Consider the following 22,547-nt stretch of genomic DNA (forward strand, 5'->3'; position numbering starts at 1 on the left):
TCTAAGATTTTTTTATCAATTCTTAAAATTGAACAACGTATCTTTTTCTCATAAAATCTATGTTTTACCTTGTCACCGGAAGTTATATATATATATATTGATTCATTCGTTAATAATAGTTACTTTCTTATGAAATAATGTTGAATAAAAATAAAATTGCAGTATAGGGAAATACTTCACAATACCTTATCTTACATTCTTACACTGTTCTCTCCATAAACATGTAGGCGGATTAAAGATTTTAATTGTGAAGAGATTTGGTATGTTGATATTGATAACAATGCATTCTTCTACTTAGGGTAGCTACGTAATCGGCTGTGTGCAAATTTTGATAAAATGCTTTAAATACTTAAATAATAAAACTCAAGAAAATTAATTTTGTAAAAAGCATATATTAACCAATTTTATTTTTAAAATTTAAATTTAAAATCATGTCATAAAAGTTTATATTAATCATATAATGTATTATTTATATTATAAGTGAACTTGGGAGTTAAAAATTCCACATTTCTTTCAACGTGGGGATTCTTGCGTCTCACTGCATCAAAAATAGACGCACATTTGGTGGACGGTCATATTTCCTTTCTGCAATGAGATCTCGGATACGGCTCCAAGATATGGCACCCCAGGGTGAGCAAACAGTGCTATAAACAGTTGCATGTTCATCTTCTTGAGGGAAATATACGGATTCATCCACGTGAACTCACCCTACTTTACAGCTGGTGAACATAACTCTTTCTCTCAAGATATTTTATCCAGATCTCTGACCAGATGCGATATTTTTCATACCATACTGTACAAAATTACGTTTCACCGTCTAACATTTGTGTGTACTTTTTAACTTGCAATTATTGTAAGGAAAAATAGGAGGATTTATATACCCATAAACATATGCCGAATGAATCTGATTTTGACAGATAAACTTTGGCTACAGATTCATCACGTAAAAATAAGTTGAAAACGTACGTAGGACATGTATTCTAAAGTGCTTTCCAAGACTGGCATAAACCTTTGAAGTTGCAGTTGTACGTTGTACTGGTATTTTTTTTTAAATAAAAAAAAAATATTTTTTGATGTAATGCCAAGCGTCTGCGTAACGTATAACTGAAAAAAGTTCTACAAAAACTGTCAATCTTGTCACAGAAGAAAGATTATTTAATGTAATTAATTTAGGGTAACACTCTTATTTGCATAAATTTTGGTGACGCGGAGGAATAATGCGATATTTCAAGGCTGATTATAAATATACATGTCAAAAGTAACAAAAAAGTTGCCTTGTTATATTACCCTATCCACCAGCGTTTTCACAAGGAACTGAAATTAAATTTAAAGCGAAATACTTGGACGCCTGGCAGCTGTGCAACACACACAACACTCAGTTTAAAACAGTTGCCTAAAATCAGGAACACTTATTGTTAAGTGTTGTACACCATAATAAGAAGGTATTCCGGAGAAAAAATTGAACTAAAATTTAAACTTTACAACTACAGACATAACATTTTGCACATAAATGCGAATGCCAAACAAATAATTCGTCTCATCAGACATCGCGAGAAGAAAAAGTGGTTCACATAAATTTGTGAGGAAATATATTTCCAGAAAACACAACTTGATCATTAAAGCGTATTTTGCTTTAGGTACCACAGTTCACGAAATTTAGCATTTAAGTGTGATAAATACATCCCAGCTGTGTAAGTGAGCCCGCCTCGAAACAGCCTCTGGAGGCACGGGTCCCATTTCCCGCCAGAACACACACATGTATCATAGCATTGACGGGCACTGAGAGGTTGTGTTTGTGCTGGTGTAAGTAAGGGTAGTTGTTAAGGAATTCAATATTTAAAACGATAACTTCAGATTTTAAAAAATAGATATTGCGGACTGTAAAACATAAGGTAAAACATATTTAAATGAACAAATAATGCTTTACGACAAAAAGTTTCCTTACAAATAACGTTGCGACCACAATTTTTTTTCTCTTGGTTGTTTATTGACACCTATTGTTTGTTAAGTATTCACGTTCATGTGCGTATAGTTACGTCTACATTGGTTTAAGTTTGATTATAATTTCAATTTGTTTTTTTAATACTTTCATTTGCATGTTAAACGCTAAAAAAAATAAAAGCTCCTGATTTTAGACAGCTGTTTTAAACTGATTGCTGCGTGTCTTGCAGATCTGACAGGCGTCGAAGTATTTCGTATTACATAAATTGTATTTTAGTTTATCTGCGAAAACGGTGGGGTATATGATAGTATAACAAGGCAACCTTTTTCGCTTCTTTTGACGTGTAGATTAATAATCAGGCTTTAAAAAACTCATTATTCCACAATGTCACTATAATTCATGAGAAATAAGGGTGTTACACTAAGTTAATTCCTTTAAATAATCTTACTTCAGAGACAAGATTTGCAGTGTTTGTAAAACTTTATTCAATTAGACATTACGCGCAGGCTTGGCATTTCATCAGAAAATGTTAATTTTTTTTTATTTTCAAATAAAATACTGGTTCAACGGAAACTTCATAGGCGTATACCAGTCATGGAAAACACTTTAGACCATATGTCGTATATATATATATATATGTGTGTGTATGTGTTTCATGTATTTGTCGAATTCATACTCATCCTCTATAATTATACCTGTATGTGTATAAATATGTAATTATTATTAATTATGTATATAAGTTCATATATAAATATAAATAGGATGGCCCAGAACTCAACAACAAGCCGAGAATAGTTATTAAACCAATTAACTTTGGTTCTGAAAGAAAACCAAAGTTTAAAAAATAGTAGTTTTGGAATTATATAAACATTTTTTTAAGTTTTTGAATCCCCAACCAGCACCAAATTATTAAATATTATACGACTAAACATTAATACGACACCTACTATTTGTAACAATTTATTTAAAAAAAAAAAATTGTGAACGTTCGTTTATCATCTGCAATCCCTGTAAGTTCTTCAATAATTGGTTTGAAATTTTGACATTAAGTCATGTAAATTTATATATCTATGTTGCATCTGTTTTAGATAAAAAAATAGATACAAAAATAAATAGGTAAAAAAATAATATAATGAATGTTTGTGAGTTCGCCTTCTGTTTTATAAAGATAAAAATATTGATGAGAAGAAATATACATAGAGACATAGAGATATAGAGAGAGGTATAGACATATAGAAAGTAGATATACAAATAAATAGAGAGGTAAAGAGAGATGAAGCTATATATAGATGCAGAGAGATATAGATATGAAGATAGGTTCAGATATAGATAGAAACATAGATACATAGAGAGACATAGAAAATAGGTTGATATGGAAATATATGGATATATATATAGAGAGAGACATGCAGATAGAGACAGATAGCTATAGAGAGATTTTATGTATGGAGAGAAATATAGTCAGATTTATAGATGAACACACACGCGCGCACACACACACACACACACACACACACACACACACATATATATATGTATATATATATATATATAGGAGATGCTTTGTACATGTGTGCCTACTTCAAACAAATATTAGAAAAAAATTGAAAGTATCATAGCAACACATACCGGGCATTACATAGTCCAAAATAAAATCCGTTTTTGTCGCATATATCTTACGAATAATTTTTATTTTATTTTGATTGTTATCATTAGATCATTAGTAGGCATATATATGCTTGCGTAGAAAAACGTTTTAGTTACAATTTTGAATAATTTTGTGCATAGTGGAGATTTTAAAAAATTCAAGAAAAATTATGACTTGAAAACTACAACAATTTAGGAATTTTGGTTTTTTGTTTAAGAACCGTAAATTGGCCTATCAACTGTTCTCGTAATAACATTGAGTTCTGTAACATTCTGTATATGGACAAACAAGGACTTAGCGTTTTGTCGAAATAATAGGCATAAAATGGATTAGTTGTTAGTTGAGAATAAAGCATGTACAAAATGAATCAAAGGAATAAACAGGAATCTGGAGTGCCTTGAGAAAACCTTTCTTTCAACGTTTCAAATTGGCGAAAAAATCGGAGTTTGATCTCGCCTACATCAAGGGTCCCCAAGCTACAGCCACTGGCCAACAGCAGCCCGCCATTGTGTGACATGTTAGTGAGATGAGCAAGCCATGTACCGGCCCTTGGGACCAATGTAGGAGTCAGTGGCCCTTGGCACCAGTGTAGGAGTCAGTGGCATTTGAGACCAGTGGAGGAGTCAGTGGCCCTTGGTACCAGAGGAGTAGTCAGTAGCATTTGAGACCAGTGGAGGAGTCAGTGGCCTTTGGGGCCAGTGGAGGTGTCAGTGGCCCTTGGTACCAGTGGAGGAGTCAGTGGCCCTTGGAACCAGTGGACGAGTCAGTAGCCTAGCTAGTGGACAAATGATCTAGCCGTTACCCCACATTCTTTGGCAGGAGAAATAGGTGTAATAAAACTTATTTAAAGACTCATTTTGTGAGACTATTTTCATTAATTTATTACTTTCGTACTTACTAATAAATTTATCTAACACACAGCGGATTATTTAGGCAGGACATATTATAAAATTTACATTTTTTTAATTTTTTAAAGTTGCACTGAAAACCAGTTTTTATGTACTGGACTTCACTGGGTGGAAAATTCAGTTGTGATATAAGTGAAAGAGGTGATAAATTTAAATGTTAATACTTAAACGTACTAAAGTTTTACTCTTTTAAAACACGTTAATATCACTGAAAAAAAAAAGACTTACATTTTAACATGTATCTTAATAATAAGGGTCAACTTGTAATATATGTTTCATTATACCGTTGGATTGCGCTTGTTTCAGAAAATTTAATTGTTGGTAATAAACGAACACGGAATGACGCAATTTGTTCATGTTTATCAAAACTAGTGTCAGTCTCGTGCGTACAGGCAAAGCTGCTTTCGAATCGTCGGGCTAGACTGCAGAGCAATACGACCAAACACATGGCTGCAACCATCTTGTTATCTAAATGAAACTACTTTATTTAATTTCAGAGCTTGAAATGGAGACTTATAATCCTCTCAAAATGTGACACCGCCTAGGCCGATTGTTAGCGTCGTGAAAATATTTTCAATTATCAGGTGAATTATTTTGAACACGCAGTAGCCAAATAAAGAGACTTGTCAGCTGGAGGAAAAATATAATGTAGTCCAGTCCCTTCTCGTGCAGCGACCGCCTGCACTGCAGCTCCGGCCCGCTGCGTGCACAGAATGTGTTTAGTTTCTTTGGAAGCATAGATAAATGGATTTTTATTTTAGTCGTAATTTTAAATTTTGTATGCTTTTGAACCAAACAAATCTTGTACCTTAACCTAAAATATTATAAGTTTTATTAAAAAAATAGAACATTTAAAATAGTTCAGTTTTTGTTTTTGTGTTCTTTGTACATTTCTTGTTTATTTCTTTTTCTTTTTAATGTATGGTCAATGTAGTTAAAATATCTGACGTAGCATGACGAAAGTAGCAGCACTCACGTAAAAGCTGAATTTTGTGAGTATTAAATTTTCTGAAAGACTAAGTGTGATTGTATGAATGATGTAAAACGAGGGAATAAAAATAAAACAATTAAAAAAAAGTAGCTGTTATTTTTCCAGGGCCAAGTGCACACAGCTAGTGCACATCGAGAGAAACAGTGTACGTGCTGAGTCCAGAGTCAAGCTACTTTGTCAGAGTTAGTTGCTACCGTAGCGGTAGTTAAACTAATGAACTCTAAAATCACTTAATATCCCTTCAAATCTTTTAAAGTTAATCTTCAGGTTAAATCACACTCAGAACAAAACATGAATATTGTTGTATATTTTTTTAAGTTTCATTGTGTATCCCAGAACGTGAAACGTAATTCATTGAAGAAAATGAAATAAGATTTTTTTTTTTTTTTTCATATTTCCGTTTTAAATTCCTTTCGAAACGCTAACAGTTATAACGACTTCAGCAAAGAACCATCACTTTTAAACATGAATGTTGAATGTTGAGCAGTTTCCTGTAAGTGGCGTGAGAGCGCGCCCGGGCTGCCGCGGGTAGAGCGGCGAGGAAGCTGTGTAGAGCAGCGATAGCCAGTCCCGTGTGTGCGCAGAGGCGCAGCGCTGGGCTGTAGAGGCACCCTCTCTCGCGCGCCTAGCCGCGGGCACGCGATACCGCGGCGGTGCCTGGTAATGTCCCATAATGCACCGGGTCGCCCCGCCTCCCCCTCGGCGCTATGGGTAGGAGGGGAGGGATTGGGAGGGGGTGAATGGAGGGGGGCCTCGCGAGGTCACTTCCTGGCGGCAACGCCCTGCTCGCGGCTGCTTCATGGACTCTCCTTCACGCAGTGCTGTGATGCCTTTGCCGGTGAACATATTGAGTGAAGATCACACTAAGAGCGACTCGCTGACATAGAAGTTTAGCCGTGTACCCGACACAGCCCTACCCAATTTTTGTTAAAAGATCTGCTTAACAGTGTCATTTATCGCCTTGTTCCGTTTTTATTGTGAGTACGTGTGCTTTTTTACGGCCAAAAACACTACCTTTTACTGTTCGCTGGTTTTCTCTCGGGTTGCGAAGACTAACGAGAACGCCATCTTGTGAAATCGTAAAAAAAAAAAAAAAAAAACGCTAGCGCTTATTATCTGTTTAATCTCAGAGCGAGTGTGTGAGATCGTCCATGGAGACCCAGTTGGTAGAAAAGTGTCCTTCTGTGGCAGTCGCCCTGGATTATACAAACCTATTACCATTCAATTTTTGTTGGTTATCTGAATATTTTTATACCTAACCTTTCATGTTAAATAGTACGACCTGATTCATTCTGATGAACAGCTGACTGAACTCGCCCGCTGGTGTGGCTCTGGGCTTACTGACAGGCACGTGGACAGCCGCAAGTCTGCTTGGGTCGGCGGCTGTCATTGCTTCGATCCCAGCCACACGCACAATTCAGATTTATTACCATAGTTCACATGCAGTGTTGTACAGTTCACACTTTCCATCGCCTCGTGTCAGCATTTACAGTTCTATGTAAAACCCTTACTTGTGTGTATTCACAGCTTTTCTATTTCCTCTTTTGATTTTAAAGGGCCGAGCAAGGGTCACTACAAATACGCAACCAGCAACTCGCAGAATGGCTAGGAGCCCAAAGTATTCAGTTACTCAAGTCAGAGTACACATCCCACACATTATATATATATATATATATATATATATATATATAGTATTTAAAAAATCGATAAAAACGCATTATCGAAAAATGTAATACAAATATGTAGGTAGATACTGTAATACAATCCCTATATTTTATGAAAAACATTCAGTATGTTATGAATATGTAATATTTGTGAATGAAAGTAGTTTGGACATGTTCACATAAATTAATATGAATGATATCAGAATGAGGGAAGTTGTAGGCTTTAGGCTGGGGTTATAAACTAGGCAAGAGACGCAAGAATGCACGACCTTTAAAAAATTTTTCAAACACTCGTTATTTAAATATGCACGGCGAAAATCACAACGCAAGCATGAGCCAAGACTCAATTTTTTACTTCGACTTGCGTTTTCGCCATCCAAATTTGAAGCGAAGTGTGCCGAAAATATTTTATGACTCAGAAGTTATGTTTATAATAGGCAACGATGTTGTTTTTTTATTGTATACATTACATATTCACTACTTACACTTTTCACAATTAAAGAAAAAATAAAACATTTAACCTCAAATTTTGTCCATTTTATTATGATTTCGTGATTAATATGTATTATGAAAGGAAGCCTAGGGGAACAAAATTGTTTCCTACCATTTTACTATTTCATGTTATAGGTTTGTTGAGGTCTTGCGACTTTCGCGCTGTATAAGTGACCCTAATTGGGTTGTTTGTTGTGTTGCTGCAAGGTCACGTCCCTGCTGGTTTATAAACCCGGGCCCAAGCACCTTAGTGTTGTGATAGCGCGGCCGTCTGGCCCATGGATTATCTTAACAAACGGGAGCTTAGCAGTTTGCGTCCGTCTCTCTCCCCCGACAACGTCCTCGCCAAGCCTCGCCAAGCCTCGCCAGGCCTCGCCAGTCCTCGCCAGTCTTCGCCAGGCAATGTCATGCATGTCCGGATAAGTTTACCGAAATTTTACATTTGGTATTTTGAGTAAATTTCTTATTTTTAAAAAAAATAACTGTCTGTATGGAATATGGTTTACCTTATAACTCAGGTTTTATACTGCATCCTTTTAAGATAGAAAATTTTATTAATGAGGTACTTCCAATCAAAAAAAAGTGCTATATTTTATAGTGATTACTAAATTTATTCAAAATATTTTTAAATACTATTTTTAGATTGGATTTTGATTAGCCATTGGGTAAAAATACACTCTTAGATAGCGGAAACTTTGGAATAACTCAATCCAAACTACCGTCTTGAACATGGAAACGGCAAATGAGTAGCAAGTTAGCAAATAAACGTAATTACAATGAGCGAGTTTGTTCACAAAGTGTGGATAATCAGGCCAGTAGCTTGTCAATTCGCTAAAAAATTATTTGAAGAATGCTAGAATATTTTATTTTTAACGCTAAAATAAAAAAAAATGCCTATTATTTGTCGATTAAATGAAACATATAATATGCCAAAGATTATGTTTCAGTGTATTCCTAGGTATTTCAAGATGGAATTAGCATTTACTTGTTTAAGGAATAAATTTTCAATGAAATTATTAAATAAAGGAAATTTTTATTTAGTTCAGATCTAAAATTATCTGACTTAACATAACCTAAATTAGCCATTCCTTAGTGATTTTGATCACTTAGTGCACCGTACAAATGTTTACCCCGAAAATAGTTAATATTATTTAAATGGCATTTAATGTGGAGTTTTAGTATAATAACTATTTCTTTTTAAATAAAAATATATATTTTGTTAATTTCCTTATAAGTAGAGGTAGAAAGTCAAAATAACTTGTTAAATATATATACTAAACTCCACGCTAAGTTTATCTATATTCACAATACAACTTTTGCTGGTAATAGTTTGTACATACGACCGATTTACGAAAAAAGATAACAACAAAAGGACATTTAAATTATTTTAAATTAAAATAATAGCCATCGGAAATTTGGTCATTTTTGACTCTTTGTTCTGGAATCACGGAAAATCTATTTGAACAGATATCTATAACTTATTTTGTTAGAAAATTCTTAGGGAAATAGGCTTACTAGGCGGTATATAATTATAAGATTTCACCATGAAGGAAATGAAATATGGGCTTACGATGAAAAACAATTTTTCCAAAGTAAATCAAGCGGAATTTAAAATAATAAGTATTAAAACTAAACAAACTTAATTCGCCTGTCCCCTTTTTTTATTTAAAGAATTACGCCCATACATATTTTAAAAGGGTTAAGAAGAATTTTATAAAGAAAAATTTGTATTTATTTATACTAAAGCAGAATGAGCAAGAAATCGTTAAATAGAGAAATTTTTCCTTTTTTTAATTTGACAGCCATGAGGGCATGACTAGAGTAAGTTTGATTTAATTATAAAAAAATTATTTCCTCGAAGCAAACTAAGTTGGAGGTAAGAAACAGAGCATAAATACAAATATGAAAGAGAAATATTTCACAATTAAGTTTTCATTTTAATAAATTTTTCAGCTAAGAGAGGGAAAATGGGAAATGTAAGTATTGTTACATGGTGTAATAATTGAATGGGTGAAATTAAAAAAAAGGAAAGATTCCACTTTTTGGCCACTATGAGTTGAAATAGACATTTTGTTCCTTTATTGAAGAATTTTGCATTAAAAAGGAGAAAGGATCCTTTCATAACTATGATGTAAGAGCACATGAAAATTTTGACTGAAGTTAAGAAGGGAAACATTCAAGGAATCTTTACCTTCATATTCTTAGGAGTTTTTATTTCTTCTATCTGCCAACAGACCGCTCAATGATTCGAACACACCTGTTTTGCAGTTGTGTGTTGCTTTTGAGGTTATGTTAATTAAAACTTTTGTGATCAATAGCTATATTACCACGCACTTATTAGCTTGACCTGTATGTATGAATGGACTATGTAATAAAATCTTTCCATTCGATTTTTACCCACTTTGCGACGTCCGAATGTGTTGAAATTTGGCAAACATATAAAGAACCTCTGACAATACAATATTTTGATAACTCAAGATCTTAGCGTTAAGGAGGAGTGAGGGTTCATAGGGTAAAAAAGCAACAATTTCGAACTATTGGTAATAACCAGGCTTATTGAGTATCCATGAGGTCGAGGCATGGTTTGCAATTTGCCCCGGGGTCAAATGTTACCCAGAATTTCGAAAAAATAAAACTCAATGATGTTTTTAGAGTTTTCCGACCCAAAATATTGGCTCGTGTAGGAAAACGTATCTATTTAAAAAAAAAGAAGGTGTGCAAAGCTCCTTAATTTTCAAAAATTAAAAATATCTTCTTATCGATTTTGAGTTTTCCGAGGTCGTGTTATGGTGTAAAATGTTCCTGTGCAATGTCTTTCTCCCCCTAGGTGGATACGGTTGGGGGTGGAAAGGAGTAATGCACCTAAATTTCGAAAACTTCAAAAAAATATTATTTTCGATTTAGAATGTTTCCGAGTGGAAAATGTGCCCGAGGTTCGTTAATTGCAATATGGGTAATACATCTGAAATTATCTGGCCACTCTTCCAGCGTGATCAAATGTTTCATACAAACATTCCGTCAGCCCGTGTTGATTTCAGCACCGATTGTGTTCATATAATTAAACCAATAGCCAAACAGTTTCCAGCAAAATACAGCTATTGTACAGCTGAAAGACGAATTTTGCCATTAATACTAAGTAGGGCATCTACCGTGTATAAAATGCAAGGCTGCACTGTAGATTATGCAGTTGTTTATTCGGAATCGTGTCTCTTTGCTGCCGGGCAGGCTTATGTAGCTCTCAGTCGCGTAAAGACATTGGATGGTCTCCAAGTAGAAGCACTTGATTGCTGAAATGACTAGATACCGTGTAGTAATGACTAATTTTTAGTTCATTGTAACAAATACTTTAATCACTCATATTTAATATTTTTAATTTGTTTCACTTACTTATATTCAATACTTTAATATTATTTTAGAGACTAAAAAGAATAAAATAAACTTAGTGATTAGAAAATAAAAAAACTTGTATAATTGAACGAACAAAACATTAAAAACATAAAATTTACATTTACATGTTTTGTCCATCAGCCAAATAATGCACCACAACTCTGTATAACTAAAAGCGTGGGATGCGCTCTTATTTTATTTTCGTAATGACTATATCCTAAAATTAGTGAAAGAAAATTTAATACAAATTAAATTAAGCACCTGAAGTTTTTAGTTATATAGAGTTAAAGTACATTATTTAGCTTTTGAAAAAAAAAACTTAAATTTAAATTTTATTATTATTTTTTATTTTTGGTTCATCAACGATAAAGCTGTTTTTTTTTGTTTCTTAAACTATACGCTTATTTTTTATTTATGATTGCGTCATTATTTAATAAGTGTTTCAAACAATGTCTGAAGCTTTAGAGTCTGAACAAGCCCCATAAAAAAAAGAGAATCTGGAGATATCACATAAATAATGCAAACAGTAAGACAAAAAGGGGAAGAGTTTTTGATAATAAGTGGCAGGTTAGTTGGGCAAAAGAAAACTGTACCCAACTATGAATTGAAAAAAAAGTGTACGTTTAGCTTTAATAACCATCAAAAAGGAAAAAAAAATATTCAATATGTTTATAGTGGTAGACCAAAGAATGAACATGAAACTTATCTGATAGGTTTAATAGAACGTCATGATGTTGAACGCCATCGGCCTAAAGGCCCTGATTCAGAAAAGTTTTCTTCACCTTTAATTACTTTTCTTTGAAATATTCCGACCGAGAATAAGATTGCCGGAAAGCTGTTATGAGCTTGCATGCTGTTTCAAATAAGATTATTTATTGGCTAACACAAATTTTAGCAAAAGGAAACAAGTAACTTACTGACCTGGGGGGGAGGGGGGGAATGTTAAACATAAAAAAATTCCCAATGATGTTTTAATAAATCAAAATGAAAACATCAATTCTTACTCCAAAAAAAAAAAACCTCCCACTATTCTTCAATTCCTGTTGCATATTTAGAGGCTGGGGTGACATGAATTAACATTCACGAAATTCTGCTAGAAAAACATCAATAACTCAAAGACATCTTAAAAATTGGAGCAAGTTTTCAAGTATTACAAGGACAATTATGCGTATTGATTTGGTAGGCCTCAAGTTAACGGGTGTTCAACGTGTGAATACCTTAATACAAAAATAAAATCATAAACTCTGAATGACAACTCTAAACGGGCCGAATTGATGATTCTTAAAGTACAGCATGTAAATTTCACAAGATAATCCAAGAAGTAACTGAGCCATGCTCTAATAAAAATTATGTGCATATAATCTGCTATGATTTTATGCAACATTTTCCTTTTCTATGCATTCCTGTTCAGGAAATGTTTTATTTAGGAATATATGGCATAACGTGTTTTGTGTTCATAGTTTAGGTGATAATAATATACTATTTTCAGCTACCCTGGAGGAATGGAAAAGAAAGGCGCAAACGAATTGTGTTCTTTATTGTATGACTACATTAGTCCCTGAAGTATAAAATCTATACTTGTTCATTGACTCGTGTCCCGGGCAAAACCCGAATCACACTTTGGCGAGAATGTTCCTAACTCATACCATAACAGGCGATTTAATGAAGTAAATTTTACCCCATTACAGGACCAAAACTTTGGTTTTATTAAGAAAAGCATGAAATGTCACGATAGGATTTATTCCCCTGATCAATAAAACAATATGATTAGCACTGCCAAAACCAAGCAGCCTTTGTTTGAAGTGAAATCTGTATCCAATGAACAGATTTTTAACTTCAAATACTGGTGGCCGACCTTATCCGAAAGGCTTGTGCTAGTGTTTAAACTACACAGCCTTTTAAAATAAGTACCTACAGACACTTAACATTCACTGCAGCAAAAAATGGATATATTACAGCTCACACTTTTATAGACGGGCTGCAGAGTGAAGTTTTTAAACTGTAAAAATGTGGTGATGCAGACCCATCTGTTGAAAAGACATACAATGGAATCGTTCCCATAAAAAGGAGAAACTCCAGGATGTTGCCAAAGTGTGGGAACAATCAAGAGAGTTTTACAATAACATTTTACGGTCTTACGGTTGTATGACTCTCCACGTTATTCCTCATTCCTCCTTCCCCTTCCACCAATACATCATCGAGAACCCCACTCATGATCGGTGCAATTTTCGTCACGATCTGATGAGTCATCGCATTGACATACCCTACCTCTAGAATGTTACATCAACAAGTAATGTTCACTATTTAGTAATATATTTTTGACCATAAGCAAAGCATTATAATACCTAATTGCGTTCCATCAACGGAAATTAATTTTTGAAGTATATTACATCTTTTTATGTCACTAGCAGTCATATAAAATTACAACATATTAGTTTGGTCCTAATTAAAAAATCATTTATCGCATTCCCTAGAATTGTGCCAAAGGTACTATGGTATATTTAGAAAAATTAACTGTTAATTAATTAATTTTAATTTTGTATCAGACAGAGGAATAAACATTTTTATACATATATCAAAAAAAGTTTTTACGGATTTTTTATTTACATTCTGAAGTTTATAAGTTTTGCATTTTGTAATCTCAAGGACATTAGAAGCGAATTTTTCTAAATTAAATTGAATTCATTATTTGTGAACAGGGAGAAATTTTATAATGGATGTATACACGTGGCACGCAAATTAAATTATGTTTTGTGTAATGAGATGAAATTGATTATAATTATATTTTTAAATAAAACGACACCTACAAACAAAATGTAGTTAGGTTAAAGTTTATTATCGTAGCAACTCGGTCTACTCCTTGTACTCTACCACTCTAAATATTTGAGCCGCCAGTCTCTCTTCAACACCTTGTGCTCCACCACTCGCAACACTCAATACACCAGTCTCTCGTCTACACCTTGTGCTCCACCACTCGCAACACTCAATCCACCAGTCTCTCGTCTACACCTTGTGCTCCACCACTCGCAACACTCAATCCACCAGTCTCTCGTCTACACCTTGTGCTCCACCACTCGAAACACTCAATCCACCAGTCTCTCGTCTACACCTTGTGCTCAACCACTCGCAACACTCAATCCACCAGTCTCTCGTCTACACCTTGTGCTCCACCACTCGCAACACTCAATCCACCAGTCTCTCGTCTACACCTTGTGCTCCACCACTCGCAACACTCAATCCACCAGTCTCTCGTCTACACCTTGTGCTCCACCACTCGCAACACTCAATCCACCAGTCTCTCGTCTACACCTTGTGCTCCACCACTCGCAACACTCAATCCACCAGTCTCTCGTCTACACCTTGTGCTCCACCACTCGCAACACTCAATCCACCAGTCTCTCGTCTACACCTTGTGCTCCACCACTCGCAACACTCAATCCACCAGTCTCTCGTCTACACCTTGTGCTCCACCACTCGCAACACTCAATCCACCAGTCTCTCGTCTACACCTTGTGCTCCACCACTCGAAACACTCAATGCACCAGTCTCTCGTCTACACCTTGTGCTCCACCACTCGCAATACTCAATCCAGCAGTCTCTCGTCCACACCTTGTGCTCCACCACTCGCAATACTCGAGCCGCCTAGTCTCTGGCCACTCCTCTGTGCTCGTTCATGTCCTATCCGCCGTAGCTCGGCTAACATTAATAGTTTCTCTTTGTCCAACCGAAGTGAAGTACCAAATACGACACAAACAAGATTTTCCTTCTGAAAACGTATTTGGATATGATTGTTGTATATCCGCAGAGAGTTTACTGACGAAATGAGTTTTTAAATTTCCCCTGCTGTTTGAACTGGCAGTTGAATGTCAAGACTCTGTGTAAATGTTCGCCATTTCAGGTCACACGCAGGGGCATTGTTGCAGCACCGCGTGGTTGTCTAAAACTACCAATGGCCTGCGACGAACTAACCACGCCACATTAAAAAAAAGCGCGCGTGTAAATCAGTATATGTGATGGACGTGAAACTTCTTTAGCAATTCTAACCTCGACTCAGGAGCGAGAGTATAATATAGAAAGAAAACCATTTTTCTAAATAAACATGAATTTACAAATTTATAACTAATTTCAAAATAGCTGTTAAGGATATTTAAAATTATTGATAGTCAATAATGAATAAATAACAATAAATATTACTTACTGTTGAAATAATCAAAACATAAAAAGTTATAGGAAGAAAACAATTCTATCTACTATTTATACACTTTTTAAAAAGTAACTCAATTTCGATCCATTTGATTCTCAACCACATTTATAATATTACTTAGTATTACTCAACAAAATCATTTATGCAATTTAATAACAATATAAAACCACAATAATTTTGGGTTTCATTTATTTTTCAAGTATTATAGAATCCTAACTTGTTTGTAATTTTATAATTTTGTTTCAAATATAAATAAATAAATGAACATGAATTAAAAACATTATTGCTCACTTAAAAACAACAGATGAGTATATCAATAATTATTGATCAATCAATATTGATTAATTAACAATAAATATTACTCGCTGTTGAAATTCTCAAACCATAAAGAAAATATTTTAGTATAATATCAAAGGTAGGATTGATTATAATATTAGTTTTTAAATTTAATTTAATTTTATATTATGTACCTATATATTACATTTGATCGATCATTTTTCTAGATTAATTTTGCAGCTCTATAAATATCACCTTATCATTGAGTTATAGTGCAACATATTTTGCCAGTAGGCTTCATAGAAAAACCGCAATGTATTCATAGGCATTAGTAATGTTCTACCATCGAATGAATGAACAATGAGTAACATGTCCGCCACTCCGCGACGTGAAAATTAAACCGCACGGACCTTCCTCACAGTAAATCTTTACAATATAACCATATTGCCACAAAGTTAAAATCAAAACATTTAATATCCCACGCACGAGATTTGTTTAAACTTTTTTAAACTAGCTTATTATTAGTTGGACTCAATATATTTACACGCTCGTGAGCTCATAATTATAATATGGTGTGTGATATAGTTAATCAAATAATAATACGCGACAACTAATCACCCAGTCAAACTAAAGCGCGATAAGTATTATATTAGCAAAAAATATTTAGTTACTCAGCTAAAACAATACTTATATACCACTGTTTAACAATACTTATTTACAAAAGTAATTAAAATAATGCGTACTTAAAATAACACCATTTTCTTGCAAAGATGGCCAGTGACGCGGTGCACTATAAGCTAAAACCCCGTTGTGTTGCCTCTGCCGAGTCGGGGTGGCGTCAGGCGCAGGCGGGTCCCTACCGCCGCGACCCGCCTATCTCTGCAGCAATAGTATTACAAAATACCAGCGCACTCCACACATGTATGCTGGCAACTCATTTAGTTTAAATTATGTTTAGTTTGACTTAATTAAATTTATTTTAAAGGTTCCCCATTACACCATCGTCCCCCACATTTTCACATAACCGTAGCCTACGATTGCGTAGAAGTTGAGGCTAGGGCCTTGCGATGATGGACTGGATAATTTCTCTAACCGACCTCGGTCAAACTGCAGCTCTATCCACTCCTGAGTGTAGGCCCGATGCGCCAGCTCGCGACGAAAGTACTAAATTAATAAAAGTTACCAAGCAGAAATATACTTAATGTTTATTTTAAAGTTTATTTATATATTTAATTTCACAAACGTACACTTAACTTCCCCTTCTTAATTTTGTTTACGCTGGCTGGCAGACTGGCGGGAAACGACGAAAGTCGCCCCCAAAACAACCAGTGCCATCCAAAATTAATGCGAGCAAAGTGTCCAAGCTCCCGACCCTCGCATGGTAGACTCTTTTATATTCTGTCCAACTCTTCTTCCGGATCCATCCTTTCCCGTAACCAACCCGCACGAATAATGCATGAAATGTTTTCATCCCTGTGTCTATGCAGGTTTTACCTGGGCCTAACTTATCTAGTTTAGTCTAGAATAGTCATTGAGGGGAGTTAGTCATGGTAACAATCGCTGCCATGGCTGGCCAATCCCCCTCCTAGCACATGATGCATGCTACCCCTCCTGCATGGCTATTAACCTGCATAATTTGAGCGTATAGGCTTCGGCCTGAGATGCACTTAGTCAAACCTTTACCCAGACCCCTCCCAAACACACTTATTTATTAGTTAGGTTAAAAAAATAAATAAAACGTTGCATTAACATTCAGCCTTGAAATTTTACTCCCATCGGGCCGAAAGAAGTTTCACTTCAAAAGTATTACGTTACTAGCTAAAAAATTATGATACTAACAAAAATCTATACACATAATATATTAATTAAAACGATACGAAGTTGCATTTAAACTTGAGAGTTTTAATAATTTAAATATTTAGGTGTCTCGTACACATATTTAATATCTTGTCTCACTACGATTGCTGACATATTCGTAAAATTTAAGACGATATTTTATACAAGTCATATCGCACGTAAATCAAATGTACATGCAGAAGTCACGGCATGGTACGTTTCTCATTTACTAGATGCACGTCTGTCTCAGCCGAGTGTTGGGAGCAGAAGTGCAGGGGTCATGAGGTGGGTGGTCTGTCTACAGCATCGCGGTCCATGCGTGAGGCATTTTACCCTATGAGTACCTTAAGGTTGACTCACATTACGTAATTAGACCCAACAAATGTTGGTTTTGCATTAAAATCAACATGTTTAGGACCGCTGCTTACGAACTGTTCATTTGTATATTTCAGCCAAATGTAGATATAAGGGCTGTTTACCTATTTACATGTTCTATGGCAACAATTTTAGGTTAACACATATAAACCAGAATAAATAGTATTCATGTGACACTAATCCAATACATAGCTAAAAATTAAAAATAAAAATTAAAAGAAATTAAAAAAAAACATTTATTTACAGGGCAAACGTAGACCACGAAACTCTCTCGCGCGAAAAAAATAAAAACCTCACAAGTGCAATGAACCAACGAAATTGACAAGTGTCATACTTAACCACATTTCAGAAGATAAGAAGCATTTGTTCATAAACGTAACTTCAAGGTGTTAAAAAATAGGAAGGGGGAATTTTTAAGAGAGTGTTTTTAATATTTGTATCTTTCGAATGCTTAATATGATAATAGAGTTACAACGTTTTAATACAATTTATATTCAACACTTTGGAAATACAGGTAACATTTTTAATTAAAATAAATATTTTACATTTGAGAATTTTGTTCAGTAAAAAGTGATTTTTATATTTAATTTTTCTCAATCATTTATACTTGCATTGGCAAAGCAAATTGTGCACTTGTTTACAATGAAAGTGCGGTTGTAACGTAACAAAGCAATTTCCGCCAGTAAACAGCGGGGATGTGTTGGAACGAGCAGAAGGGCGGTATTTGCCTGCGATGCCGGGCTGCGGACTGCGCTACTTCGCCGCGGCCTGAGCCGACACTGTCGCCGCGTGTCGTGTCGATAATGAAAAGCACATATCCGTATCGCGCGGCCTTATCGTTTCGGCTGTTGCGTGGCGGCTTGTGGGGGGGGGGGGGGGGGGTCATGCGGGGGAGCGGAGGGGGTTTACGACACGATCTGCGCCCGTGCATGCCCGGCTTGCTTTATAAACTTATGACACGGCAGCCCGCCGGGTTTTAAAAGCCTCGAGGGTGGAGGGGGGAGGGCGGGGACTTTTTAGACCGAGTCGCGCTATTCACGGCGAGACCTGCGCTGCGAGCGCGGACAAAGGGGCGTGTGTTTGCACGCGCGGGCGGTGTTGACACGGTCGCCATGGCAACGAGCCGCGGAGTAGTGCGGGCGGGGAGGGGGGTTGGGAAAAGTTAGCGCACGCAGAGGCGGCGCAGCCATTAGCGAAGTTGCCGCTTGATCTGGGACCCGCCGCTCGTGCCCGCAAGGCTGGTTGCCGGTCTCCAGGGGCAGCCATCTCCAGCGAAGCCCTGCGTGGGGCTCTATATGCACTGGCACAACACTGGCGTCCAAGTACTGAGCGTATCGATAAACATGTTTGTTTAAACAATGTTAGAAATTACAGTCAATGAACGGACATTGCAACGAAGAGTTCACCTCAAATAAACGTTGGCCTCTACAGTTATTTACTATATTATTTACTTTCAGATAGCTGGATCAAGATTGAAACTAATCTGTATTTTAACTTCCCACTTCTGTTTTTTTCCCTTATAAACAGGATAAACGCTTACGCGGAAGACATATGTATGGCTTTTAATGAATCTAATATATATTGTTTTTCTTACATAACAAGATTGTTCTAGTGGGCATATGTACAAAGAACCTGTAAATTTACTAAGATAGCTATAAATTTATGAACATACCTGGATAGTGCATAAGCAGATTTTTTTTTTCGTAATTCAGGGTTAAAATTTTAAAAAGTCCAGACGTGCACTAGTGTAGAAACCACTGAATGCAATTGCACTTAATTCATACTGTAATATACAAGCCGCGAGACGACAGTGTGGACATTCGAGAGGCTGGGAGGTGAGGGAGCACCTCGAGGGAACACCGGCGGCAGTGCGGTGGACTGCTCCCCTGCATAATGCAGGTGGTCGGTAGTTCGCGAGGAGTGTCACGGCTGCTGTGGGCCGACGAGGCAGTGAATGGGGTGGAGGCGGGGAGGAGGGGGATCCCGCCCCGCCGGCCCGCCAATAGCGAGCGCCCTCGCCAGCAGCCGGACAGGTGTCGGCCCTGCCGGCCTGGGACGAGTGTGTCCAGGTGCGCAGCGCTGCAACTGTGACCAGCTCTCAGGCCTCCGCCTTGGCAACGTGAGCTGTATTCAGTTAGTTAAGTGTTGTAAGGCTGCCGCGTCTATCAAAGTGCCATGTTTTATTTAATAAAAAATAATGTATATTTGTTATTTCAACATAGCGAATACAGACTGTTTGACGAGAATAATGTAATAATTTAGCAAATTATAATTTTTTAATTTTCATTTTATCTTATATTACGAATGGCTTCCATTTTTAAATAGTATTTGAGTAATTTATTTGCTTTTTATTAAAAAACTGTGACATATTAACCACAACGAAATGTTAAAACAAGAGCAATATGCTGGTACCTATTTTAAAATATTTTTATTTTGAATTTTGTTTTTGTTTTTTATATATAATTACAGCCCATAACAAACAAAAGAAAAATTCATAAAATGGTTGCTGTACCATCATATAGAAAAATTGTCTTTTGAAAACATAGTTTTTTGTTAAGAATAGTTTTTCAGCGTCATAATTTCTTAAAATATGAAATAATAATTCTAATAAAATAATACAAAGTAATAAACCGCAACAGTGTTTTGTAGTCCACGTGTTTCTTAGTCCACTCACACAACAACAAGTTGAGGCGGAAAGCATCTACAACTTCGTCAGAGGCAATATACACACTTGATCTTGCACGAGTGCTTTAGTGTCCACAGAATTACAAAACCATGCGTGAAGATATTAACAACATTTTCATGATCAAAATTATCACATATTTATATAAACTATAGTAAAATTATGTAGTTTGATTTAAAAATTAATTTATTAAGTTGTGTGGGAAAGCCCAGTGTACTATCTCTGTGGCAGCAGTGAACAGACGACAAAACGTGCAGAGAATCGCTTGGTGCGCTGCGTATTTGTGGTCGGACAAGCCTGTGACTACCAACAGTCCAACTGGCTGGTTCGACGGTAAAGGCGTCTGACTGCAGAGGTAACGATGCCGTTATCGATTCAGGTCACGCTGGCAATTTTCCACTTCTTGAAAATGTATTTCGGGTTCCCAACTGTTCAGTCTATAGGTTATGCACAGGGACTTACTTCTAACATCATAGTGGACAACAAAACACATGGATACTGGTTTCAGTATCATGAATATGAGTCAGGCCCGAGTTTTGGTAGCCTCGCTACATTAATGCAACCAATTGGCGTTCAGTGCCACCTGGGATCTCTCTCTCTCTGCGGAAGGCAGCAGTGAACCATCGCAGAGTCATCTTTCTTCTGAACTGGTCTCCCGCGCCACTCGTCACTCCTTCAGGATGAATTCACTAAGTGGTTCGTCCGCTAGGAAAATAATTGAGGGATTGCTGCATTAAACAGCAGAATAATTGCTTTTTAAAACAATTATTTAAATAAGGCGATGATGTTATCAGCAAAATATTTTCAAACGCTGTCAAATGATCTGTAATAATTACGCTTCAAAATTAAAATGAACTATTTTTTTGACGTGACAACGTCTAATAAATCGATGAATGCTGGCTGCACGCACGAAAAATTGTCCCACTACGGATGTGTCCTGTTTACGCATGCGTGGCATCTCTCTGGTATGTTGCGGACGGTACAGAGAACTCGGCCGGGGTTTGAGGTTATTGTTGTGCACCGCGCCACAGGAGTATATTCGAAAGGAAATGGCGTTCTTACAAGTACGTATTATTTTAATTACTAGTGTAAATCAGTATATTTAAACAGTGTTGTATGAGTATTGTTTTTGCTGTGTAACTAAATATTTATTGCTGGTATGATACTTTTCACGCTTTAGTTTGACATTTATAATTATTTGTCATAAGTTATTATTTGATCAACTAAATCACACACCGTATTATAGTTATGAGCCCACGAGTGTGTAAATATTTCGAGTCCAACAGAGAATATGCTAGTTAACAGAAATTCAAACAAATATCGTGCGTGGAATATTATTACTCTATAACATCTGAAACAGTTGTTTCCAAAATGGCCTCGTGGCTGTGCGGCTAGCAACGCTGACTACCAATGGATAGGGTGACGGATCATATCCCGGCGGTTGAAATTTTTTTTACTTGTAAAAATAAATACGGCACGCACGACACTTCAAAAGCAATAAATATATTTGAATTAATGAATGCAAATAAACATAAATTTATTAATCAAATTGTGCATTTAATTTCACTCCTTCTTTGTATCAATACAAAATAGTGATAATTCAATAAAAATGATTCAATTTTATTCATAAAAGTATGCAGAGGTAGATTTTATAATACAAAATATAGAAAAATTTAAAAAAAATTTATTCCTCAAAGAATATAATATTTTTAATGCCTAAATGGTTTGGTTGCAAAAACCTATTACGGCTCAGTCTCAGGCCGAATATGATATTTCATTTTCTTCTGGATCAATCATTTCATCAATGTTTTGTTATGACGTTGTCACTTTAAACTATCGTCCGTAAACCGACTTTACAGACAACCAATTTTTTTTTTCGGTTTTTAGTTTTTGCGTTTATTTTTGAAAACAGATAATTATTTTTACAAACAAATTTATCGTGGACATGAAGTTATTTCTACGATCTAATATTTGATGGAGCTGAAATAATGTTTGATAGTGTAAGTAAACAGTAAAACATTAGCAAATTATAAATATTTTAAATTATAAACTGTAATATAATACGTCAAATGTGGAGATCCATGGTTTCTGTCGATGTAGTGATTGTAGTGGCTTCGGTTTGCGGAACAATAATTACTATC

The sequence above is a fragment of the Bacillus rossius genome, chromosome 1 (assembly GCF_032445375.1).
Source record: "Bacillus rossius redtenbacheri isolate Brsri chromosome 1, Brsri_v3, whole genome shotgun sequence".
NCBI lineage: Eukaryota > Metazoa > Arthropoda > Insecta > Phasmatodea > Bacillidae > Bacillus > Bacillus rossius.